The 20,931-nt window shown below is 41.2% G+C and overlaps 1 protein-coding gene and 1 pseudogene across 2 annotated transcripts in view; one reads left to right on the top strand and one right to left on the bottom strand.

Moving 5' to 3' along the window:
- The window catches only part of SERTAD2 (SERTA domain containing 2), a 128,814-nt gene that overhangs the window by 70,988 nt on the left and 36,895 nt on the right, over positions 1-20,931 (top strand). The window lies entirely within an intron of this gene.
- Positions 14,162-14,815, bottom strand: LOC111550501 (annotated as a pseudogene). The gene has a single exon (XR_002734065.1). The product of XR_002734065.1 is annotated as a 60S ribosomal protein L10a pseudogene (transcript).

Here is a 20,931-nt window from a genome sequence, read left to right as displayed (position 1 = left end):
TTTGAGACAGAGTTTCGCTCTTGTTACCCAGGCTGGAGTACAATAATGGTGCGATCTCGGCTCACTGCAAACTTCACCTCCCAGGTTCAAGCTTTTCTCCTGCCTCAGCCTCCCAAGTTGCTGGGATTACAGGCATGCGCCATCATGTCCGGCTAATTTTGTATTTTTAGTAGAGATGGGGTTTCTCCATGTAGGTCAGGCTGGTCTCGAACTCCTAACCTCAGGTGATCTGCCCACCTCAGCCTCCCAAAGTTCTGGGATTACAGGTATGAGCCACTGTGCCCAGCCCTCAAAAATTACCTCTTATCATTGATATTTCTGTTTTGTACATCTGTATTCGTTATCTATTTATTGCTACATAACAAATTACCTCAAATTTAGCAGCTTACAACAACAAGCATTTATTATCTCAGTTTTTCCATGAGTCAAAAATCCAACTGCAGCGTAGTTGGGTGCCTCTGCCCCACAGTATCTCAGTGTCAGGCAGGGTCGCAGTTGCATATGAAGGCTCAAATAAGGAAAGATTTACTTCCAGGCTCGCTCACATGGTTGGGGGAAGCATTCAGTTCCTTACAGGCTGTTGGAATGAGGACCTCAGTCCCTCATGGGCTGCTGGATGGTGTCCTTATCATATGAATTTCTGTCTAGAGTAACTCACAGCATGGCAGCTGGCTTTCACCAGAGCAAGCAAGCAAGAGAGCAAGAAAGGATAAGGAAGATGGAAGCCACAGTCCTTTTGTAAACCTAATCTTGATAGTGACATCCCATGATCTTTACTGCCTCTGGTTGTTAGAAGTGAGTGGCTAGGCCAGCCTACTCTCAAGGAAAGGGAATTTTCCAAGGGTGTGAATACCTGGAGGCAGGAATCACTGGAGGCCATCTTAGAGGCTGCCTACGACAACGTGACTCTCAGAAAACTTTCTACATAATATATATTTTATCTTAGAATACATTTTTTACTGAGAATTTTCTGGTATCTCCTGAAAATATTAGTGATACTCAAAGATATAAAAAAGAAAGCTTAGGGAACAACACACTTAGCACTATGATCATATCACTTTCTATCTTCATTTGCTTCACCATCCCTGGAGCATTGCCTTTGTCCAAGATGGCTGAACACCCATTAAATCAGCCATTGGAAAGGGAGGAGGGATGGGTACAACCCAAAAGTGACAGCTGTCACTTGAGCTTACTTCAGCTCAGATCCTGTTTGCCAGAACATAATCACATGGCCACACCCAGCTACAAAAGAGGCTAGGAAATTTAGTCTTTGGTTGGGCAGTCATGGACTCAACTAAAAATTAATTATTGTGGAGGAAAGGGGAGAATATACATATATTAAAAAAATTATATATTATATATTATCCATATTGTATATAATATATTATATATTACATATAAAGCTAGAAGTCTCTGCCCAAAGCTGTCAACAATATTAAAATGGATATCACACAGCCATGCATTAATGCCCAAAGGTGAGTAAACCCAAAGGTGAGTTTTACCCAAAGGTGAGTAAAATCATGTCCCTGATTCAGAGCCTCTTAGTCTCATTTAGACAGGATTCTTATTAGCTTGGTTACAGGGCTTCCTAAATCATTACAGATTAAAAGGAAGTGTAGTAAGAGGCAGGCATCTTGACAGCTGCAAAAATTGAGAGCAGAATGCCCCATAACAAATAAGGATGTACAAAAGGCTGAGGCAAAAGCTAAACTGGCAAATCAGAGGAATCTGACATGGGGGCAAACAGTCCTATGAACTTTAGTGGCCCCGAGGCATTGCCCATTTAACAACATTGCCACATAGTAAAATACTTAGGTTAAGTAATCAAGATCCAGAGTCTTCTACTGTGGTTAAAAGAGAAAACATTTGGACACTCTAAAAGAAGGTAAGCTTCATCAGTTTTCTGGAATTTTAATTTATGTATAATGTTCTATGAAAGTGATTCTGTCAAATACAGGAGAGGCCCCTCTGCTCACCATTCTTTTCACCTTCATCTAATTAACACCACATTGTTTGTGTAGGAAAATGCCTTCTGAATTCAATTTTTGGACTCTAGGATTATATATTATCTCAGAGGGTTTGGCACTAATACTTTTCCTTGTTTTTGAAGAAAGTACTTATTATATTCACCAATCCCCAAATATTTCAACTTGTAGACACAGAGCAGTTACTCTCCATCCCCACCTCCCCATCCTATGAAGAGTATAGGACTTTCTGGCTGGACAGAAAGTATTATTGTAGGTATAGGATTATCAAAAATGTCTCATGTTCTCATGTTTTTTAAGCCAACTGGCATGCTAGGTAGTATTGCAATCCTGATACATTATCCCTGAATGTTCTTTCCCATTTCTCTATCTGGGAAACCTTTATTTGCTTAAGACCACGTCCCATTATAAAATAAGTTGTATTATACATGTAAAGCACTATCAATAAAAGGAAAAACTGACAAATTAGACAGTCAAAGTTTAAAAGTTTGCTCTAGGAAAGACCATGTTAAGAGGATGAAAAGACAAACTACAGACTTCGGAAAAAATTATTTGCAAACCATGTATCTGACAACTAAGGTATATAAAGAACACTGGAAACTCAACAGTAAAAAAAATCATAAAATCAAATTTAAAAATAGGTAAAAGGCATGAAGAAACATTTCACGAAAGAGGATATACAAGTGCAAAAAGATGTTCAACATTATTAGGGAAATGCATATTAAAACCACAAGCTACAAACACACCTTAGACACCTCAGAATGGCTAAAATAAAAAATAGTGAAAACACCAAGTACTGATGAGGATATGGAGAATCTAGTTCACAGGCACATTTGCTGGTGGGAATGTGAAATATTGCAGGCACTCTGGAAAACAGCTCGGCAGTTTCTTTAAAAACTAAGCATGCCACTATCACACGACCCAGCAATTGCACACTGGGTCATTTATTCCAGAGAAATGAAAGCTTAAATTCTTACAAAAACCTATATACACAAGTGTTGGTAGCAACTTTATTTATAATAGCCCCAAACTGTAAACAACCCAGTAGACCTTCAGTGAGTGGGTGGTTAAACAAACTATGGTACTTTCAGCACTACTCAGCAATGAAAAGGAACGGGCTAATGATTCATTCTACAACCTGGACGAATTATGCTGAGTGAAAAGAGCCAATCCCAAAAGTTGCAGACTGTATGATTCCATGTATAGAACATTTTTGAAATAACAAAATCATAGAAATGGTGAACAGATTAGTGGTTTCCAGGAGGTAAGGAAGGTGGGGAGTGGGGAGTGGGAGGGAGGGAAGTAGGTATGGCTATGAAAAGGCAACACAAGGGATTTGTGTGATGGCAACGTTCTGTATCTTGTCTGTATCAGTGGCAACATCTTGTGCTATACTTTTGCAAGATAGCACCCTGGGGGGAAACTGGATAAAGGGGGCATAGTATCTTTCAGGATTGTGTCTTCCAACTGCATATGAAAATACAGTTATCTCAAAAACAAAGTTCACTTAAAAAATTATGAGCTCCTTAAAACTCCATTGGACTGTGAACTGCTTGAGGGAAAGTGTATTTTGTTTATTCAACAGCTGATACAGTGGTGACTTGTAGAAGATATTTGAAAAGTGTCTGTGGGTTGCCTTAGGTGAGAGATGCTAACCATTTGAATGTAGCCATATTAAGCACCCATAACTGACAGTACATCTCCAAATGAAAGGCAACTCTGTGCTGACCCATTCTTTTAAAAACTATCTCCTGAGCATCTACTTTATGGTAGGCATTGTTCTGAGTGCTGGTGTCTTAATTCAGGCTGCTATAACAAATTAGCACAGGCTGGGTGGCTTAAAAAGCAAATATTTCTCATGGTTCTGGAGGCTGGAAGTCTGGGATCAGGGTACCAACATGGTTGGGCTCTTGGTGAAGGCCCTCTTCATGGTAATGTCCTTATATGGCCTTTCCTTGGTTTGAGCACATACACTGAGAGGGAGAGATCCCCTGTCTCTTTCTTTTTGTCCAAGGGCACTAACCTCTATCCTGGGGACCTCACTCATCTAAACCTAATTACCTGCCCCACCTCCAAATACCATCACACTGGGGATTAAAGCTTCAATGATGAATTTGAGAAGGGGACATAAACTTTGAGATCATAGCAGCTAGAAATGCAGTAGTGAACAAAATCAGGGGGGAATGCCCTGGCTTTCACGGACCTTACAGTTTGAGCAGAAGACAATGAATATAATACATACATTATGCAATATGTTAGGAAGTTTTAGTGCTATGGAAAAAAATTTTAAAGCAGCGTTTACAGGTTAAGGATATAGAAAGGCCTGCAAGAGTGGGTGGTTGCAATTTTAAACAGTTTGAAGAATATCATTTGAACAAAGGCTTGAAGGAAGTGAGAGAGAAAACCATGCGGATATATGGAGGAAGAAAGTTCCAGGCAGAAGGAACAGCCATTGTAAAGGCTTTCAGGTAGAAATGTGTCTAGCATGTTCAAAGACTAGTGAGCAGGTAAAGCCAGTGTTGGTGAAACAAGATAAATGAGGGAGAATAGTTTGGTGAGAGGTTAGAGGGACAGTGAGAATATAGAACATTGAGAGCCTTTTGGCTTCTCCTTTAAGTGAAATGATGGGGGCCATTGGAGGATTGGAGGAGTGGAGAGGTGGCGTGATCTGACTTCCGTTTGGAAAAGAATCACTCTATAGCTGGGTGTGGTGGCGGGCACCTGTAATATCAGCCAATTGGGAGGCTAAGGCAGGAGAATCGCTTGAACCTGGGAGGTGGAGGTTGCAGTGAGCCAAGATCACGCCATTGCACTCCAGCCTGGGCAACAAGAGTGAAGCTCCCATCTCAAAAAAAAAAAAGAAAAAGAAAAAAGAAAACAGTTAAACAATTACTCTGACTGCTGTGTTGAGAAAAGACAGTAGGGGAACAAAGGTGGAAGTAAGGAAGTGTACTTCAGAAACTATTTCAGTATTCAAGGTCCAAGAGGTGATGGTGATTGGGACTGGGGTAGTAGCACTAGAGTTGTGAGAAATGACCCATTCATGTTTAGGTTTTGAGACAGAGCCAACAGGATTTCCTGCCAGATTAGATGTAAGAAATCAGTGATGGGTCCAAGGCTTTGCAGCTGAGGACTTGGACAAATAGTGTTGCCATTAACTGAGTTGGAAAAAAAATGCAGGGGGATGGCTTTGGGGGGAAGTTGAGGAGTGCATATTGTTGAGACATCTATATGGAGATACTGCACAGGCAGTTGGAGATTTGAGACTGGACTTAGAGGAGAGGAATACAGGGCAGGAGATACAAATTTGGAAGTTGACACTATTTATATGGTATGTAAAGCCATAAAACTAGATGAGATCTCCAAGGGGGAGCATATTGAAGAAGCCCAAGGATTGAGCCCCAGGTACCCTTTAGAGTTTTAAAGGCCAAGGAGAGGGAGAAGAACTTACTAAGAGAGACTGAGAGGCGTGGCCAGTGAAAGAGGAAGAAAAATGAGGAGTGTAGGGTCCTGGAAGCCAAGTGAACAGAGTGTTTCCTGGAGGAGGGAGTGGTCACCTGATCAAGTGTATAGGTCAGGTCAGGTAAGGTGTGAGAACTGATCATTGAATTTAGCAATGTAGAGACAACTGGGACCTGCACACATCAGAGAGAAAGAATTTTAGCCATTAAAGGAATGTATGGCTCTTTACAAGAATGTAACTATGTTTTTTTTTTGTTTTGTTTTGTTTTGTTTTGTTTTGTTTTTTTGTTTTGAGACGGAGTCTTGCTGTGTCGCCCAGGCTGGAGTGCAGTGGCCGGATCTCAGCTCACTGCAAGCTCCGCCTCCCGGGTTCACGCCATTCTCCTGCCTCAGCCTCCCGAGTAGCTGGGACTACAGGCGCCCGCCACCTCGCCCGGCTAGGTAACTATGTTTTAAAAGATTTTTTTAAAAAGCTATTTTTCACTTCCTCAAAAAGGTAAGCATAGAATTACAATATGATCCAGCAATTCAACTTCTAGGTATATACCCCAAAGAACTGAAAGCAGAAACTCAGATAATCATATGTCAATATTCACAGCAGCATTATTCACAATAGCCAAAAGGTGGAAACAACCTAAATGTCTATCACTGGAGACTGGATAAACAACATGTGGTATGTACATACAATAGAATATTAGCCTTAAAAAAGAATGAAATTCTGATACTGGGTACACCATGTGTGAACCTGGAAAATGTACTAAGTGAAGTAAATCATGCACAAAATAACAAAATTCTACTCACGTCAGGTACCTAAAATAGTAAAATTCATAAAGACAACATGGAATAGCTGAGGAATAGAATAGCCTCCTAACCAGAGGCTGAGGGTAGGAGAGAATGGAGAATCATTATGTAATAGGTATACCATTTCTTCTTGGGGTGATGAAAAAGTTCTGGAAATGGTAATGGTGATGGTTGTGCAATATTGTGAAGGAACTTAATCCACTGAATTGTACACTTTAAAAAGGTTAGAATGGTAAATGTAAGTGCCACAATTAATTTTTGTTTTGTTTTGTTTGTTTTTTTGAGACAGAGTCTCGCTTTGTCACCCAGGCTGGAGTGCAGTGGTGTTATCTCGGCTCACTGCAACTTCCACCTCCCGGGTTCAAGCGATTCTCCGGCCTCAGCCTCCTGAGTAGCCGGGATTACAGACGCACGCCTCCATGCCCTGATAATTTTTTTGTATTTTAGTAGAGACAGAGTTTCACAGTGTTGCCCAGGCTGGTTTCGAACTCCTGAGCTCAGGCAATCTGCCCGCCTTGGCCTCCCAAAGTGCACAGTTTTTTTAAAAAAAACCATAGGATGCAGGTAAAACACTATCTCAAGGGAAATTTATAACATATATTAGAATTAAAATCAACAAATAAGCAAAAGTAAAGCTATCTTTTACATATTGCTGACCTGAAAACTAAGTTTGCTTTAGGCATCATCTATAACTTGGCTTTCCTTGTAGATCCTTTTGTACATGTTTGTTACACTCATTTCTTAAAGGCTCAAGCCTTAGCCATCACAGTTAAAGAAAACGGTATCCCCTTATACAGGTCATCATCAGAAGGGCAGGAGAAAAGTCAGCTACTGCAGAGTGATCCAACTACTTACAATTTTAATTACAATTTTAATAAGAGTGTATCTTAGGCCGGGCGCGGTGGCTCAAGCCTGTAATCCCAGCACTTTGGGAGGCCGAGACGGGCGGATCACGAGGTCAGGAGATCGAGACCATCCTGGCTAACACGGTGAAACCCCGTCTCTACTAAAAATACAAAAAACTAGCCGGGCGACGTGGCGGGCGCCTGTAGTCCCAGCTACTCGGGAGGCTGAGGCAGGAGAATGGCGTGAACCCGGGAGGCGGAGCTTGCAGTGAGCTGAGATCTGGCCACTGCACTCCAGCCTGGGCGGCAGAGCGAGACTCCGTCTCAAAAAGATCTGTAAAAAAAAAAAAAAAAAAGAGTGTATCTTTTAAATAACATATTGTATTTGTCTGTATACTCTCATTCAGGAAAACTGTTCTCTCTCTTATATAACGGTTTTTGAAAAGAATGTTCCCTGAATGCACATGTAAATAATTTCTTTGCTAAAACCAGCGTTTCTGATAATTCCACAGAACTGATAGGGAGAAAACCTTGAGTACTGGAAGGTTTTGTGGTGCAGCATATTTAATAACCGTGACAACTCAAGAATTTTAAGCAGACTCGCCTCCTTGTCTGGGATCTGTCGGCAGCATTGTGTCTCTACTGGCAAGCCCCTCAATGTACTGTTTCAGCCAAACCCGTGCTAATGATGGTCTACCAAATTTTTACTTGGTATTTTAAAGTCTCAACATTCTCAGGATTTAGAAAATACTTTCCCCCACCCTTTCAAAAGCTGCCACTCTGAAATACATAGCATTTTTTTTTTTTTAAAGTCTAAAATTGCTTTACAGCCTTGATAAAACAAAGACTGGTGTGTTGATGTGGCTGCTTTTGTATGATTTCCGAGGTGAATTTAGATGACTGGAAGATAGATGGGTGCCAGATGCAGTTTGACATAGATTCAGGCAGCTGCTCCTGGGCTAGGTTTCATTAGCCGGTAAGTGCTCCAGCAGAAGCAGCAGAGCGAGGCCCCAAATGCCAAAATGACAGTGAGAACAGTGGAACAATACAATATTCACCAAGTGATTTTAATCTCGAAGATTAAATGTCACCCAATCAGTTTCCAGGTCTTAAAAAACCAACTTGTATGAAACCATTAGAGGGCCCAAGGCTTTGTTCACCAGAAGAAAAAAGTTTTACTGTTTTTGAAGGGGGAGGGTGGTTAGTTTTAAAACACCAAAAAAAAAAAAAAAATGTTTTAAACCCATGTTGGTTGACAATTAAAAATCTTGTCAACCCCGCCAACACCCATACCACAGTAAAAGAAGTTCATTCACTATTGCAACCAGGCAGATAGGCAGATTCCTCAATAGAAGGAACCAATGTTTGTTTGGTTATCTATCTTTTTTAAAATGAAAGTCTTGGATGGGCTTCACAGGCCTCTTCCAGCTTAAATGCCCTCCCCCCCGACCACACCCATTCTTCTCCAAAGAAAGACAGAGGTCTTAACACAGGGAGAGCATACGTCTTTGTTTTTGAGACCTTATGGTCTGCATAGCTATTGGTGGGTAAGTAAGTACTCAACCACATAATTGTGAACTTAAAAAAAAAGTTCCTATAAAGGATTTTTGCTCTCACTACTTGTGGTGTCATAAGTAATTATGAAACTGATTCCAGAATTCTCCATGCTTGATTTTAACTCACGTGTTTTCTCAACTGAGAAAGGGGACCTTTATTTAGTGTATTATTTACACTTACTAAACTTATCTTTGCTTTTCTGAAAAGAGTGTTATGATCTAACCCGTCAGTGATGCAACCATTTCATGTGAGGTAATTTTTTTTTCACTAAAATTAACCCAAAATAAATAATTGATTGGACATGTACCTATTGGAAAACTGTAAATCTAACCAGTCTCTGCTTTTCTTCTTTACTTTTAGGAAGCTAGTGCATCACAGTAGCTCTGAAGCATTACAGAGTATTTTTTTCCCTCTAAATGTGTGTGTGCTCAGCTCTCTTAATAACAATGGGAGTTGTACTCAAAGAATAGTTTCCATTGCATTTTAGTATTTTTAGTCTTTTGCTTAGTAATAATGTCGTAAGCTACCTTTTTTTTTTTTTTTTTTTTTTGGTCTACAGAATGATTAAAGATTTGGAAATAAGCTCTGGTTGAATTAGAAACACTCTATGTTCAGAAGCAAACTACAATGTTAACTAATGGCCATGTGATACCCTACCAAGTTTGAATATATTCTGGGCTTGGGCTTGAAGATATTGCATACATGTTCTCTGAAAGTTGAATTTCCCTGGGGCAGAGCTACCCATCTCTGAATTTACATTTGAATTACAGGGAATAACATCTTAGGTGACATGGTTTGACTTCGTTTAAATCTTTGGGAAATGTTCCACAGTAATCAAAGCTTCTCCTTCTCTTCTTTTTTCCCTCCCTTCCTTTATGGGTCTAGCACTGACAACTTGACCACGTGGACCTAAATATTAAGACCTTTTTTTGTTTCACCATACCCACTACTCGCAAGGGGTATGCTAGCAACCCTCATTGATGAGAGGTGAGTATTGCGTTAATGAAGAGTCGTTAGGTTCAGCACACTCAGTTTGGATGAACCTAATTAGACTCAGATTGCATTTCTCTTGAACAGCTTTTAAAAGCCTTTCTAGCCTTTTTTTCTTTCTTTTTTTTTTTTTTGAGAGACAGTCTCACTCTATTGCCCAGGCTGGAGTACAGTGGCATAATTTCGGCTCACTGCAACCCCCATCTCCCAGGTGCAAGTGATTCTCCTGCCTCAGCCTCCTGAGTAGCTGGGATTATAGGCGCCCACCACCACACTCAGCTAAATTTTGTATTTTTGGTAGAGATGAGGTTTCACCATGTTGGCCAGGCTGGTCTCGAACTCCTGTCCTCAAGTGATCGTCTGCCTTGGCCTCCCAAAGTGCTGGAATTACAGACATGAGCCACCATGCCCAGCCCCTTTCTAGCCTTTCTTTAGCCCTGAATTTACATAATTCCTCTGATCCATTTTACTTCATTTCTACCAGGTATAGGGTCCTTCTTTATATTCAAGAGATGTTATGAGAAGACAGTGAAAAGGGGAAAGGTGGTGAAAAGAGCATCCGGGTCCAAGTCCAAAGTCCAGAAAGTTGCCTCCCTGTCCAGTGAGAGCCTGATCCCTGTCTTCCTCACAGGGTAGCTGGGAGGGGTAAAGGAGCATATAGAGATCCTTGGAGAAAAGCGCTATATGCAGAAGTCCAAGATGCCATTGTGGTTATTACTATTAATTACCAACCAAATCCAAAGCCATTTCTTTTTTTTTTTTTTTTTTTTTTTTTGAGACGGAGTCTCGCTCTGTTGCCCAGGCTGGAGTGCAGTGGCCGGATCTCAGCTCGCTGCAGGCTCCGCCTCCCGGGTTTACGCCATTCTCCTGGCTCAGCCTCCCAAGTAGCTGGGACTACAGGCGCCCGCCACCTCGCCCGGCTAGTTTTTTGTATTTTTTTAGTAGAGACGGGGTTTCACCATGTTAGCCAGGATGGTCTCGATCTCCTGACCTCGTGATCCGCCCACCTCGACCTCCCAAAGTGCTGGGATTACAGGCTTGAGCCACCGCGCCCGGCCCCAAAGCCATTTCAATTGCTAATCATTTGATATTTTAATTCATTTTTTTCTACCATAAAAGCATAAATTTAAGTTACAGTCTCTTACCACTTATGGACTACTTACCACTCTATTAACTCTCAGTGCTATATCTATTCCCCCAGTTCTCCCATCCTGTTTTTTGTTTGTTTGTTTTGAGATGAGATCTTGCTATGCTGCCCAGGCTGGTCTCAAACTCTTGGGCTCAGGTGATCGTCCCTCCTCAGCCTCCCAAATAGCTGGGATTACAGGTGTGCACCAGTGCACCCAGCTCATTGCTGGCATTTTTTAATGTAGAAAAAAAAAGTGCTGTAACCCAGTTATAGCAATGAAAGTAGGAAGAAGCATGCTGATTGCTCCTGTTACTTGAGTTATAAAGCCATTGAAGAAAGTAGCTGGTCTTTCCTAGTCTTCATTATGTTCTCCCATCAGAATATAACTAAAGCAAAGGGACAAGAGGAGGGAATCTCAGAAAATTAACAGTCCAGAGGTTTGACGCTCTTAGTAATTTGTGAGAGAATCTTTTCTTAAGCTTAGCCGAAAGCCTGGCACAGTGGACATTCGGTAAATGTTAGATGAAGAAAAAACAGGGGTATTGGTTTTATATTAAATTGCAGTGACAGAGGTACATTTTGAATGCTAGTCAGATGATGAGATTCATTCAGTAAAAATATATTTCCCCTATACTCCTGTCTGACCTAATGCCTTAAATGAGTGGAGTTTCATCTGCTCTCTCGTGTACAGTGCGCACCACAAAGCCTCTGTAAGATTCGTCCCAGTTGGCAGCAGTGACAAGGCCTGCTGGGGACAAACCAGGGAGCTCTCCATCCAGTGCCAGTGACCACCAGCACAGTATTGAATTTAATGAGCATTATGTGATTAAACAATTATTAACAAAAATAGCTACTGTTGTTTATCATTTTCAGAGGCTGCACTAACTTTTCTACATTATTATCTCATTTAATCCTCACAGTAACACCACACTGCAGGTTCTGGGTCTACCCCCTTTTTACAGATGAGGAAATTGAGGCTTATGCAAGTTGCTGAAAGTCAACCAACCAACACATGGTCAAGCTAGAAGTTGAAACCCTGTGTATCCCAGGACTGTTTGACTCCACAGTCAGTGTTTGCAGGCATGTCGGAAAATGTTGCCCATAGTTTGCTAAGTTACATGTTAAACAGTCTCAAAATACTCTTTGTTTTGCTTCTCTGGTTTCTTTGCAAAAGAACTGACAGGTTCTAATGGTATAAAAGTGGCCAAACTCATAGTTGTCTCATGCGTCCATGTGAAGAGACCCCCAAACAGGCTTTGTGTGAGCAACAAGGCTGTTTATTTCACCTGGGTGCAGGTGGGCTGAGTCCGAAAAAGGAGTCAGCACAGGGTGATGGTATTATCGTTAGTTCTTACAGGTTTTGGGATAGGCAGTGGAGTTAGGAAGCAGTGTTTTGCGGGCAGTGGGTGGATCTCACAAAGTACATTCTCAAGGGTGGGGAGAATTACAAAGAACCTTCTTAAGGGTGAGGGACATTACAAAGTACATTGATCAGTTAGGGCAGGACAGAAACAAATTACAATGGTGGAATGTCATCAGTTAAGGCTATTTTCACTTCTTTTGTGGATCTTCAGTTGCTTCAGACCATCTGGATGCATACGTGCAGGTCACAGGGGATATGATGGCTTAGCTTGGGCTCAGAGGCCTGAAAATAATGAAGACTTTTTTCTTTTTTCTTTTTTTCACCGTTAATGTAGAAAAGATGATTTCTGATAAAGGGTGCCTTTACTTTAGTCTCATAGCACAGGCTCTCCCTCAGTGGGAGGGTGAGTCAGAGGTGGATGACTACGCTTTGCTGGAGTTATTTGCAGTGTGTGACAGGGGCAGAAAGTGTGAATGCATGCAGCCTTACATCTGATGGGTACATCCTGAAGCTGCACGACTGTGGCAGCCTCAGATGAATCATGGCATTTTAGGATCCGCATGTGTCGTCAACATACGTGGGTTGAATTAGCATGGAAGCATAGTAGTACTCCAGAAACACAAATAAAAGTAAAACACAGCATTGGAATACCTGCAGTTTTTCACATGGAAACCAAAAGCTTGTGAAATCAGTACATTTTGAGCTTTTTGTTTTTAGAGCTAATGCTTTTGTTTACTAGCTAAGACTATCTTAGCATTTTCTATTTAAGTGTTTAAAATTCAGTCATAAAATTTCACTCTAAGCTAAAGCTGTTTATAGTAACTTAGGCTGCATGTGGGTGTATTAAGAAGGAAAAATAGAATATATTTCTAAAAACATATAGTAAAGTTTTTCTGGTTCATGCTGCTTGATTGATGATTGATAGATGATTCATTGCCAGACAGATAGATAGATAGATAGATCACCATAAGTTTGTTTCCATCTGAGTTTGTTTTTAGAAATGTGCCTTGGCAAAGAATCTTCTTTAGACAGTTAAGTAAAGTGATATTTACAATAATATAAATTCGAAAATGAAACCCAGATCTTGAACCAGAAGATATGGATTCCAGCCTGGGCTTTGCTGCTTGGTGGTTGTGGCATCTTGAGAAAGTTTTCTCTGAGCCTCGCTCAGTTCCTCAAGTGTAAAACGGAATCGTAGCTGGTGCTTGGGGTCTTGGGGATGGGGAACAAGTAAGATGATGATGTCAACATGCTTTATAATCTGAAAATGCTATACAGTTTTTTAAAGTACTGTAATTATCCAAGTTTAAAATTATCCACAGCCAGCAGATGGACTGATCTATCATCATTCTTTATCCATGAAGGTGATAATGTTTATTTTGGTCCCCTAAACAACAGAGGTTTTTTCCTTTTGTTTTTATACATTTATTGAGCTCTTATGATTTGTGAGGACTTCCTTCACATCAGCAGAATTTATATGTAGATTTATAAAGTCTTTGTTTACACACACTTATTTATATAGCATATCAACTTTCTGTACATGTGAATTTTATAGACACCTGAAGTTTATCTCTTTAAGTACTTAAACTTGTTTAACATAAGCTTGTTCAATAAAAGTCTTTCTTTATATCATTTTTGTTGTAGATGTTATTATTTTTTCCACAGACAGCATTGAGCAATGCTACGTTTTCATCATGATTCAGGATAATTTAGATTGCTCAAATATTCTATTGAAACAGATTCCTTTAGGGTGGAGCTAGTAAGGGACATGGTGCTATTTACCCTTACTTTAAATGGTCCTAGATCAGTAAATTTTTTGAATTATTGAATCAATTTTGGTTTTTGTTTTTAATTAAAAGAGATGGGGTCTTGCTGTGTTGCCCAGGGATGGTCTCAAACCCCTGGGCTCAACCAGTCCACCCACCTCTGCCTCCCAAAGTGCTGGGATTACAGGCGTGAGCCACCATGCCCAGCCAAATCAATGTTTTTTTTTTTTTTTTTGGACTGGTAATAGAATTTATTATGTGCCTTAATATAGGCGCTAGGGCTTGCCCATGGTGCTCTTGATATATAAGGCCTGGACATTCTGCCAGTTTTTCTTGAGCAATGACACCAAGAAGTTGACAGCCTGATGAATGTTATACACAAGCTCATCGTCTGTCATCTTCACGTGACCAACAGCTACAGCCAGACATAACACCTTCTTCATTTGGAACTTGATTGTGGACTTCACCTCATCCACTTTGGCCACCATGTTTTCGTTGTGTGTGAGCAGGGAAGGGAACTTTCCTGCCTTACTTAGGCCTGGGCGGAGGATTCGTGGAATCTGCTTGATCAGAGACTCTGAGGCCAAAAACGCATCATACTTCTTGGCCAGTTTCTTGACCAGTTTTTTATTCTTGTTGAGTGTTTTCAGCACCTCGATGTCCATGTCGGGGATATCCACGGTCTTGGCCTCGTCACAGTGCTGCTGGTCCCCCAGGACACACACAGAGAACTTGGGGCGGGGAGTGGACTTAAGCCTGACGGTGCCCGAGAAGCGCTTGTCCTTCTGGGGGTCATAGTTCTTCAAGCTGATCTGCAACTCCCCCGTCTCCAGGAACTTGCAGCGCTTGCGCTGGTTCCAGTGCAGGACTTCCCGCACCGCCTCCTACAGGGTGTCGGGAGAGACTTTGCTGCTCATGGCTTCTCACGCCGCGCTAACCGGAAAAGACAAATCAATGTTTTTATAATCCCTCCCTTCTATTCTCTTTGTTAGCTGTCTTTTTCTTTTTTCTACTATCATGTACTTGCCTCTTTTAATTCTTTCTCCCTTCTAAATTTCTAAATTTTCATTTACAATCTGTGGTTTGGGAAAAAGGCCAGATATATTTTAATCTTTAAGATTAAATAGGCACTTAGGTAATACATGTTAATGTATGAGGTTTGGTATATGTGCTTTGTTATATCTTATTTTTGTTGAAGGATTTATTTTTGCCAATTTAATAAGTTCCAAGTAACCAGTTCTCTCTGGATGAATTGTTTTACACACCAACATTTAAAAACAGCCTGCATCAGTTTCCTCTAATAATCACCAGTTATACGGGGTTTTTTTGTTTGTTTTTGGTTTTTTTTTTTGAGATGGAGTCTCGCTCTGTCACCCAGACTGGAGTGCAGTGGCCCGATCTCAACTCACTGCAACCTCCACCTCCCAAGTTCAAGTGATTCTCCTGCCTCAGCCTCCCGAGTAGCTGGGACTACAGGTACATTCCACCATGCCCAACTAATTATTTGTATTTTTAGTAGAGATGCAGTTTCACCGTGTTGGCCAGGCTGGCCTCGAACTCCTGACTTCCTACTTTGGCCTCCTAAAGTGCTGGATTACAAGCGTGAGCCACCATGCCTGGCCAATCACCAGTTATTCTTATATAGCTTAATTACAAAGTGCTTATGTATACTTTGCCTACCTTGATCTCCACAAAATCATGAGAGATGGGCAGGACATATCTTAATATTTTACAGATAAGAAAGCTAAGGCATAGTTTGAGGTTATTGAGTAGATTTTAACTAGGGATTGCAGCTGAATCTCCCAGGGAAGTTTGTTCACCTACACATACCAAGGTATCCCAATTCCATGGGTCTGGGGCAGGACCCAGGTACATATATTTTGGAAAAAGGTCCCAAATGATTCTGATGTGCATAGCTTTCCCAGACGTTTTTCTCTGTCCCCTCATCCCCTACCTCTACTCCCACTGAGAACTGCTAGGTTAAAGTTTTTATCACCAGTAAGTGGTTTATTAAGATGTTTTCACCTGCAGATTATAGAAAATCCAACAAACAGTGGCTTAAATCTGATTTTCAGTGGTTCCACTATCAGCTGGTGTCAGAGTAATGCTCCCTGTATGTTACTTTACGTGGTAAAAGAGACTTTGCAAATCTAATTAAGGTACTTGAGATTGGGAGATCATCATTATCTGGCTGGGCTCCGTGTAATTACAGGGGTCCTTGTAAGAGTGGGGCAGGAGCATCAAATGCAGAAGAAGGTGGGATGACGGAAGCAAGGGTTGGAATGATGTGCTCTGAAGATGCAGGAAGGGGTTACAAGCCAAGGAATGAATGCAAGGCAGCCTCGATAAGCTGGAAAAGAGGGCCTCCCCTGAAGCCTCTGGAAGAATGCAGCCCTCAAAAAACCTTGATTTTTAGACTTCTGACCTCCAGGACTATATGAGAATAAATTTGTGTCATTTTAACCCACTAAGTTATAATTTGTTACAGCAACAATAGGAAACCAGTACAACTGGGAAGTATAAAATGCAGATCCTTAAGCCCCTCCCACAGAGATAAAGTTTGAGTAGAGTGGGTGAGGTTTAGGGAGCTGTGTTTAAACTAGTCCTTAGGTGATTTAGTGGCCTGTGGTTTTTGGCCTGTTAGCCTGTATCTACAGAGTTACAAAATAATCACAAGGCCATTTACTGTTTCCCTCAGATGTCTAGAGGTGGGTGGTCCCAGCATGGCACAGTTGGGGGTGGGGGTGTCGTCAAGGACCCAGGCCCCACCTGGACCTCTGCTCTACTCCCCTCAATGTGTTGGTCTTTTACCCTATCCCCTTTTTTTTTGAGACAAGTTTTCACTCTGTCACCTACCCTATCCCCTTTTTTTGTTTGTTTGTTTTTTTTGTTTTTTTTTTTTTGAGACAAGGCCTCACTCTGTCACCCAGGTTGGAGGGCAGTGGCATGATGATAGCTCACTGCAGCCTCAACCTCCTGGTACCTCCTCAACCTTGCCACCTCAACCTCCCGAGTAGCTGGGACTGCAGGTGCACACCACCACACCTGGCTAATTTTTAAAAGTTATTTTTAGTAGAGATGAGGTCTCGCTATATTGTCCGGGCTGGTCTTGAACTCCTGGGCTCAAGCGGTCTTCCTGCCCTTGGCCTCCCAAAGTGCTGGGATTACGGGCGTGAGCCACCACACCCGGCCTTACCCTTATTCTTGTTACATCATGGTCACCAATGGCTACCAGAAAGAGGATACCTTCCCAGAACTTCCAGCAGACTTCCCCTTACACCTGACTAGCCAGAACTGCAGCACCTGGCTATCTCCAGCTGCACAGGAGGCTGGACAGCAAGAAACCTCACATGGTATCTCAAAACATTATTCTGTGTCCCTTCTCCTCCTGGGAAATGCGTGCACCCCTCCAACAACACTTAACCTTTCATCTGGCTGTTGTCTCCCTCTTCCAAAATGGCTGTTTAGTGTCAGGTCCCTTTTAAAATTATCTCAGGCCGGTGGCTCACTCCTGTAATCCCAGCACTTTGGGAGTCCCAAGGCAGGAAGATCGCTTAAAACCAGGAGTTTGAGACCAGTCTGGGCAACAAAGTGAGACCCCTGTCTGTATAAAAAAATTAAAATAATAAAATGGCTCCTGTCATTTTGGAAAAAGAAAACACTAATTTATTTAATCTTTACAACTCCATGGAGTGAGTAGTGAGTAATTTCCCTTTTTTTTTTTTTTTTTTTGAGATAGAGCCTCACTCTGTTGCCCAGGCTGGAGTTCAGTGGCTGGATCTTGGCCGACTGCAACCTCCACCTCTCGGGTTCAAGCTGTTCTCATGCCTCAGCCTCCCGAGTAGCTGGGATTACAGGTGCCCACCACCACACCCAGCTGATTTTTTGTATATTTAGTAGAGACGGGGTTTCACCGTGTTAGCCAGGCTGGTCTCAATCTCTTGATCTCATGATCCGCCCGCCTCAGCCTCCCAAAGTGCTGGGATTACAGGCGTGAGCCACTGCACCCGGCCTCAAATGTCATTTTCTTATCAAGGTATATTCAACCACCTCTTTAAAATTGTAGCCCTGCCCCATACATATATACGCAAGCACACATTCCCCATCCTCTTTTCCTACTTTATTTTTCCCATAGCAGTTAATTTCTAATATACCATATAATTTACGGATTTATTCCACTTTCTCCCACCATCCTGAATGTAAAATCCGTGAAAACAGGAATTTTGTGTTTTGTTTGCAGCCATATTCCAGCTCCTAAAACTAGGATATAGTTAGGCCAGGCGCAGTGGCTCATGCCTATAATCCCAGCACTTTGGAAGGCCGAGGAGTATGGATCACCTGAGGTCAGAAGTTTGAGACTAGCTTGGCCAACATGGTGAAACTCCGTCCCTACTAAAAATGCAAAAATTTGCTGGGCACGATGGTGCATGCCTGTAATGCCAGCTACTCGGGAGATTGAGGCAGGAGGATTGCTTGAACCCAGGAGGTGGAGGCTACAGTGAGCCAAGATTGTGCCGTTGCACTCCAGCCTGGGTGACAAGAGTGAAACTCCGTCTCAAAAGAAAAAAAAAAAATGCTAGGACATAGTAAGCTTTCAATAAAGTTTTGTTGGGCTGGACGTGACGGCTCACACCTATAATCCTGGCACTTTGGGAGGCCGAAGCGAGCAGATTGCTTGAGCCCAGGAGGTTGAGGCTTCAGTGAGCTTGATCATGGCACTGCACTCCAGCCTGGGAGTTAGAATAAGACCCTGTCTCAAATAAATAAATAGATTAATAAATAGATGTTGAATGAATACATTCTTTATGCACGGTTCCGATTAGGTCTATGGGGCAAATTTCTAGAAATGAAATGACCACATTACAGGATATAGAAATTTTAAAAGGTTCTTGATACACATCACCAAAACCCTGTCTTTCCCAAGGTTAAATCAGTGTGTACTCACATCAGTAACTGTGAGACACCCTGTCCACTGTGCCCTCACATTGTTATCAACTTTAAAACAACTTTAGCCAGCTTAGTATGTAAAAATTACAGTTCTTTTAAATTTGTATTGCTTTTTCATGCATTTCTCCCCTTGATAATGATGAGTTTGGGTCCTTTGCTTATTTATAAAATTTTGTTTTAGTGTTTTCTAATTTAGTATTGATGGTTTTCTAATTGATTCATAAGACCTCTTTAGGTTATAAAGTTACTAAGTCTTTGTTACCCGTGTTGTAGTTATTTTTCCTGGTTTGTCATTTAAAAAAAATTTTGCTTATGGTGCTTTTTGTTATATAGTTATTGTTAGTGTAGTCAGTTTTATCCTCATAGCTCTTTTGCTTTATGTTTGGAAAGGTCTTATCTACCTCTAAGATCAATTATTCATCTGTAATTTCTTTTAGTTCTCTTATGTTTTTTAGTGTTATTCTTTAATCTCTGGTGTTTTATCATATTGTGTGAGGCAAGGATCTAATGTTAGTTTTTCCTCCCTAAATAATAAACCATTGATTGCACATGCCTTCCTTACCTCACTTATAAGAATGTGTCGGTAGTGTATACTAAAATCTTTTCACTAAAGTCTGTTCCAAGTGTTTCAATTCAGATTCATTTATATTTTTCTTTTGCCAGAATCCAACTCTTAATTATTGTTTTTAAATATATTTTAATATCCTCTTTTAATTTTTATTTCATTTTTTCATTTGTTGGTTTGTCTAAGTAAATTTTAGAATCATTCAGTAAAGTTCAAGAATAAATGGGGAGTTAACTTCCTAAAGTGAAAGCCACATCATGCCATTCTCCCATGGAAGATCTCTTAATGACTTCAGAACATAAAGGCCACACTCAGTGTTAACAGCCTCCAACACCTTCCTAGACCTGCCCCAGCCAAACTCTCTAGTGTTATGTATTGCCACTCCCTGCCTGAAATTTACACTTCAGATCTGTACCCACATCACATGCTATTTCTCACCTCCCTATCTTTGCTCATCCTGTTCCATCTGCCTTTAATGACCTTGACTAATGACCTTGACTAATTCCTGTTTACCCTAAAATCCATTTCCTGGCCTCATTCCACACTGGCCAGGCTCTGTGGCCACTCCTGCATGTCCATTGTCATCCTGTGCATGTCTCTTACACCACATAACCCATTGCATCACAATGATGAGTTAATCTTCCACCTGAACTGGGTGGGAGCATCTCATGTTCATTTTGTATTTCTAGGACCTACCATGCTACCTGTCATACAGTAAGTCATATGGATGGATTAGAGGAGAATATTCGAGACTGGAAATTGGGAGACAGATTGTTACCATAATCAAAGTGAAAGATAACTAGAGTATTGACTAGGGCAGCAGTGGGTAAAATGGGACATATATGGAAAATAAGAGAGAAGACTGACCGGGCTTTGTGTCTGGATGAATGTGAGGGTAAGAGAGATGGAAGATGCTTTGAATCTGAGATTTCCAATGGAGACTCCAGGTAGATGTTGTACCTTAACCATATTGAGGCATTTGGGAAGTAGGGGGCAATTTAAGGAGAATATAATTAGGACAACTTTAGATGTGTTGTGAGTTGGAGATGCCTTTATGATACGCAGTGGAGATGTCTCATAGCCAATGGGACATGAATAGGTTAATTATATGCTTTTATCGTTCAAACCAGGACCTTTTTGAAATTGACACAGAATGCTATTAATAATTATGCCAGGATAACAAGCATAAACCAGGAATGACCCTTATAAACTGGGTTGCATGGTCTTCCTGTATAAAAAGGTCACATCTGGAGCTCAGAGAGAAAAGTCTGGAATGTAGTTAATGATTTGTGAGTCATTAGCATATAGGTGCTCTGAGAATGGGTGAGATTGCCTAGGGAGAGTTTCTAGGAAAAGAAAAGGAAAGAGGCAAGACAAAACCATAGAGAATATTAATATTTGCATAGTTAACTATGTAACTGGGATTATTAACTGGGAAATTGTTTTTCAAAACACTTACATTTCTAAATTTTTCTGAGGATTCCCATGTCTGCTCCCAACCCGACCATGAACCATGGCCAT

The sequence above is a fragment of the Piliocolobus tephrosceles genome, chromosome 15 (assembly GCF_002776525.5).
Source record: "Piliocolobus tephrosceles isolate RC106 chromosome 15, ASM277652v3, whole genome shotgun sequence".
Lineage (NCBI taxonomy): Eukaryota > Metazoa > Chordata > Mammalia > Primates > Cercopithecidae > Piliocolobus > Piliocolobus tephrosceles.
This window is presented reverse-complemented; position numbering and strand designations above follow the sequence as displayed.